The sequence below is a fragment of the Myotis davidii genome, unplaced genomic scaffold (assembly GCF_000327345.1).
Source record: "Myotis davidii unplaced genomic scaffold, ASM32734v1 scaffold221, whole genome shotgun sequence".
Taxonomy (NCBI): Eukaryota; Metazoa; Chordata; class Mammalia; order Chiroptera; family Vespertilionidae; genus Myotis; species Myotis davidii.
Window position 1 is genome coordinate 2,416,300 of NW_006293349.1, and position 6,445 is coordinate 2,422,744.

Below are 6,445 nucleotides of genomic sequence, written 5' to 3' on the forward strand. Positions count from 1 at the left end.
ATCGAGCCCGCCACCTGGGCCTGTGCCCTGACCGGGAATCGAACCCTGACCTCCTGGTTCCTAGGTCGATGCTCAGCCACTGAGCCACACGGGCCGGCCAGCACTCTATTTTTCTTAAAAAGGCCAACCTTTAAGACAAACGAGTCCACCAAGTCCTCGCTCACAAGGGATTCCCTGAGCCCACTGCCCTGGGGAAGGCAATGCTCCCTGCAGCCCCAGGGGCCCCGACTCACCTCGGGGAGGTGGGGACCCTGAGAAATGCACACGGCACCTCAGGGCAAGACTGAGACCTGACTCATAAGACGCTCTCCCTCCCCCCCACTCAGCGCCACGTGCCTCCATCCCACGGACAGCCATTCCTTCCACCGGTCACCACGTCCAGCCGTCCAGCCATCCAGCTGTCCAGCCGTCCAGAAAACACTACAAGGCCCATCCGAAGGCACAGCACACGACAGAGGAGACGAGCGAGCAGCAGCCAGACAGGCAGGGATGGGGACTCACGAGGCTGGAAAGTGAAACAACGGGGATTCGTGCACAAAGGGCGCAGGTGGACGACGCAGACAGCATGCGATGTGCGCAGAGAGATGGAAATCCTGGGGGGGAGACATTCTAAAGATGAAAACAAAGGCTGTAATAAAATGTAAAAAGAAGGCTTTGATGGGTGTGTAAGTAAGAGCATCTCTGAACTAAAAGATAGAGCAACAGGAACCTCCAAACTGAGAAGCAAGTAAATAAAAATACTGGAAAACAACAACAGAACACCCAGGACTGCGGCATAACTGCAAAGGCGCCGCATGTGCCTCGTGGAAACGCCGAAGGAGAAGACAGACAGACGGACGGACGGGGAAGAAGAGTGTGAAACAATCATGAGCGAGATCTTCCTGCATGAAGGCCAGGCCCCACCACAGACCCGGGAGGCGCAGGGAGCACACGTAGGTGACTGCACGCGGACACGTCATTTCCAAAGTCACAGACAAACGAACAGCCCAGCGGCCTGGGCACACAGAGAGGAAGAAAAATAAAGACTGCATCGGACTTCCCAGAAACCGTGCCAGCAAGAAAAGGGCAAAGTGAGATGACGTCCTGAGAGGAAAACCCGCCAACCTAGGCTTCTGTACCTGAGGCCCTGCTCCTCCACAGCGAAGGGAAGCAAACAGCCTCTCAGACAAACCTGAGCAAGTGTGTCGCCGGGAGACGGACCGGCGGAAGTGCAATGCAAGGGCCTCAGACAGAAAAATAAAATACCGGCCAGCAGCTTGGGCCTCCATAAGGGAAGGGAGAGCATCTAAGAACGAATGAGAAAAGGTAAAATAAAACTTTTATTTATTTATTCTTAATTCACTTAACAAATAATAGTTTGTGCAAAATAATAATACTGGCATGTATTCAATTATGCAAGCTTATGCAGATGCCTTATGTGTATGTATACACTTGTATGCATGCTTCGATACAAGCGAAACGAGTTACAGCAATGACAAAATCGACAGTTGGAAGGAATTGGGAATATTTTAACATTATAATCTGGGTGCATCTTACCTGCTGCAAATGAGTAACGTGTGATATATATAGTGATTTAAATCTATATATCTGATTTTTAGAGAGAGAGGAAGGGTAAGGGAGAGAGAGAGATACATCGATGAGAGAGAGAGTCGTCAATGGCTCCCTCTGCACGGCCCCCACGGGGGATCAAGCCCGAAACCCGGGCCGGGGCTCTGACCGGAATCGCACCGGCGACCTCTTGGTTCCTGGGTTGATGCTCAACGGCTGAGCCACACCGGCCGGGCGTGATATATGTTTTCGTGTGTCCAATGCAAACGTAACAGTGGATAAAATACACGCTCATCTGACAAGCAGTTAAGATACTTATTCTGATAGCACCACACAGATTAAATCTGCTTTTACTTTAGATACCAAATGAATATTTTAAATGCCCCCAACTGTTGTAGTGATGAGACTGAAAATACATACACAAACCGCACATTGTCACAGACAGGCAATTAGAATGCAGCCACATTTCTCGGATTAGAGCATAACATTTTACTTAGTTAAGTAAGTCTGCGCTAGGCGCTTCAGTCATTGCAAAGGCAAGCAGAGATCGAGCCTTTATTGGTCAAAGATACCGGCTGACTTTTAAGAGAAGACATGCATTTGAAATATACAATTCAATTAAAGAGAAAAACAAAGTTGTTCATTTAATATACTCTTATGACCCTCTCTCCCCCCCGCCCCGCATTGCATTTTATCTCATAGGTATTTTTTCAATAAATATCTTACAAATCTAATCCCTACACATAGTCTTTTTCAAACAGAATCCAAACTAACACAATAACTTAAAATACTTTAAAGGTTTCCTGTTGCTTCCAAATTAATGGAAAAAAAAGTGTAATTACTATACCACTTGTTTCCAAAAAAATGTGTTGCTGCATTTATCATGAGTATTATAATTTACTAGAGGCCCAGTGCACGAAATTCATGCAAGAGTAGGCCTTCCTTCCTCTGGCTGCCAGCACCGGCTTCCCTCCGGCACCCGGGACCCAGGCTTCCCTATGGCCACAGCTTTGTCTGGAAGGATGTCTGGAATGACATCTGGAAGGACGTCTGGTCTGACTAGCATGTTACCCTTTTATTATTATAGATAGCTTCTTACAACTGAGAAATTAGCCATGATGCAGTCTAAGAGGTAAATACATAAAAAGAGGTTAAGTTTAGACGTGTTCACGTAGGTCTAAGACGAGTTGCATAAGAAAACAGTAGAGGAGAAAAGAGCAGAAGGTAAACTTTTTAAAGGAAAATGGGTGAGATATTTCTTCGCAGAATATTGAAGACATGTACCCTCAGACTGAATGGATCATTGAGAGTACAGAGCAAGATCTCAATGGTAAAGGACCTAAATATCAACTGCTAACTGCTGTGTGAAGCAAAGCAGATAAAGTTGTGATTGGTCGTTAAGAACAAGTTATATAAGTTGTTATATATGATGTTATATAAGTTACTGACCATCATCTTCTACTGTCAGAGAGGAAGTCAGCAGCTAACACTGTCACCACCTACCTGATGAAAATCACAGAAGATTCGGATTTGATGAGAACTGTTTTCTGAGGATTTGGCTTAGCCACGTGTGTGTGTGTGTGTGTGTGTGTGTGTGTGCGTGTGTAACTATTTATTATGGACTCACTGTTATTTCATTTATTTCATTGGGCTCATTATTAACTGGACAACTACAGTGACCCTGGGCAAGTCACCCAGTTGCCTTGGTGGTAGAATCATCACTCAACTCACATCCTCTCCCTGGTGCCTGATAAAGAAAGGACTTACCTCTCATTTAAGACAAATAAAAACAGAAACCAGAGAATTATTTCTTGGGACCATGATACTGTAGACTTCCTCGTCTTTTAAGAGGGTAGAATGAAGATTAATTTTCCCTTTCTAGACAACAGAAAAGTCACATAATTGGCCACATGCTTTAAAAGAATCAACTACTTAGACCTTGTGCTCTGGGTACGGGACGTGGTCAGTCGATGCCAGTCACTGTTATTATGAAATGTAAATCTATTCCCCGAAGGCATACGAGGATTACCCGCTGGTGGTTTTTAGGGCCCGTCTGAACCGTCGGTGGTATTTTTGGCGTTGGCTACACCTAAGGACCTGAACTGTCGCACCGCGGGCAAGCGTTACTCGGAGAACATGCAGCCACTGAGAGCTGTGTCATCACGGAGAAGAAACTGAATTCTTTCCTGAGCCCTCACCGAGCTTCTGTGTGCTAACATACACTCCTGGCTGTCCACGGGCTGGTGTGTGGTTATGTCTCATGTCTATTAAAAGAATATAAAGTTTATTACTGTCGGCGAAGCTGTTCCCCTGCAAAATGCAAGCGATTTAACTCCCTCCACACTGACGTTTCAGAGGCCCTTTCCAACGAATGGAAACAGACTCCGTGATTCCGAAGGTCACCACGGCTTCGAGGAGCGTCCTTAATGTATCGGTGCCCTCCCCCCGGGGCGGCTCTGAGCCCTCCCCCAGGGGCGAGCCGTGGGAGCCGGACGCGGAGAGAACACGGGCCTGAGCGTGGACAGGCGGCCAGGGAGGCCTCTAGTTCCCGCGCGTGAAGCTGGGAAGTCTTTAAACTTCGTGTATGAAGCCAGGGAGATGCTGGCAAAGGAAAGAATGTGAAACCGGTCCCGGACGACGTGGAATAAAGCCCTTCTGATCCCGGCAGGGCTCCTGGTTGTACTTCACCCCCTCACTCGGGGGGAGGCTTTGAGGACAAACATTCACACCAGTGAAAGCCATAGTTCACGTGAAGGAACGTGACTACCTATGTGGCACATATAGCACGTAGTATGTTTTCACTGGTTTCAGAGAGAGGGAGGGAAAGGGAGAGAGACAGACACGTCAGTGATGAGAGAGGGTCACGGACCAGCTGCCTCCCACACTGGGGAGGGAGCCCACAACCCGGGCCTGTGCCCTGGCCGGGAACTGACCCACAACCTCCTGGTTCATGGGGTGACGCTCACTACACAGGCCGGGCGGTACCGGTATCATTGAAATCCCCTAACGCGACGATAAGGGGCCCTGACTGAACCTTTGCATGACCCCCGGCAGCCGAGTCTGACATCACCGCCCACTGTCCGTCCGTTCTTCTCTATTTCTATGAGACTGATCGTTCTCCGGGTTGGTGTAAGCCTGGCGTACTGTCCCCGTCCGTACACTTGGAACCTGTATGTGTCTCTATCTTTAATGTGGGTTCTTAGAGACCACCCACAGCTGGCCCTGTGTTTTGATACACACTGACAGTGTGTCTTTAATTGCTACATTTAGACCTGTGGTGTTCAAACTGATTATCGACACAGTTGGAATAATAGCTCTAATATTCATTGATGTTTTCTATTTGCTGCCCTTGTTCTTTGTTCTGATTTTTATCTTCCATTCTTTTTCTGCCTTTTGTGGTTTTAACTGAGTGTTTTATAAGATTCTGTTTTGTTTTCTTGGACTATCAGTTACAATTCTTTTTTCTATTTTTTTTTGTTACTGTTGCCTGTTTGCAATATACATTTACAGCTAATCTATGTCCACTTTCAATTAAAATTATCCCACTTCATAGGAAATGTGAGTACCTGATAATAACAAAATAACTCTAATTCCTCCCATCAGCTATGTCATTTTTATAATTAATTTTACTTACATGTAAGCATATATATCATATGCCTTTATAGAAAAGATCTATGTGTTTATATACATAACATATACAATCATAAACAATACATCGTTAGTATTATTATTTTGAACAAACTTATGTGCTAAATGAATTTAAAGTAAGAAAAACTGTCATTTTTATTTTATCTTCATGTATCCTTTCTTTGATGCCCTTTCTTATTTTATGTAGATCCACGTTTCTGACTATATTATTTCCCTTCTCTTTAAAGAACTCCTTTAACATTTCTTGCAAACCATATCCACTGGCAATATAGTCCCTCAATTTTTGTTTGTCTTCTGAGAAATTCTTTATTTCTCCTTCACTTTGGAAGGATAGGTTCCTGGGGTGCAGAGTTCTAAGTTGATGGGCAATTTCCCCCAAAACTAATTCCATCTCATTCTCTTCTCACTTGCCGGGCTTGTGAGAAGTCAGATGCAATTCTCTTCTCTGTTCCTCTGTAAGCGACGTGTTTTTACCCTCCTGCTTCTTACGGGGTTTTTCCTTTAGGCCTCACTTTCTGTAGCATGAAAACTGCATGTCTGGGTGTAATGTATTTGTGTGTTTTGTTTTCACATTTATCCTGCTTGGTATTCTCTGCTTCCTGGACCGATGGTTCAGCACTAACATCAATCCGGGGAAATTCTCAGTCATTACTGCTTCAAATGTTTCATCTCCTTCAACTTCTCTCTCCGTGTTTGGTATCCCGTTGTGCGTTACACCTTCCTGGTGTTTTGATTCCTCGAGTCCCTGTTCTTTTTCCCTGTGTGCTCTTTGATTCTGGCGCGCACCCTCCAGCTCAGAGGTTATTGTCTCAGCTGTGTCCGTCTCCTCAGAAACCCATCAAAGGCATTCCTCAGCTCTGTCATCATGTTTTTATCTGCGGTGCTTCTTTCTGGTCCTTTCCTGGGATTTCCATCTCTCTGTTTACACTGCCCATCTGTTCCTCGAGCCCTCGGCACAGTCAAGCTGTTTGAGACGTCCAGCCTGAGATGCCGGCACCCGGCCATGCCCGCTCTGCGCTCGCTGTGCCTCCCCCGTTGTCTTTTGTCTGTGCATGAGCCCTGGGGTGTCTCCTCCACAGCTGGACATGGCCCCAGGGAACGGAATTGCTGAAGATGGGCCTTTAATGGGGGGCAGGGGGGGCCATTCTGAGGCCCTGAAATTAGGTTCTGGTCTTTAGGGCGCCTGCTCCCCTGGATCAGAGCCTGCACTAGAGGTCTTCAGCGCCCCCCCTCCCCAGCCCCCCCCCGA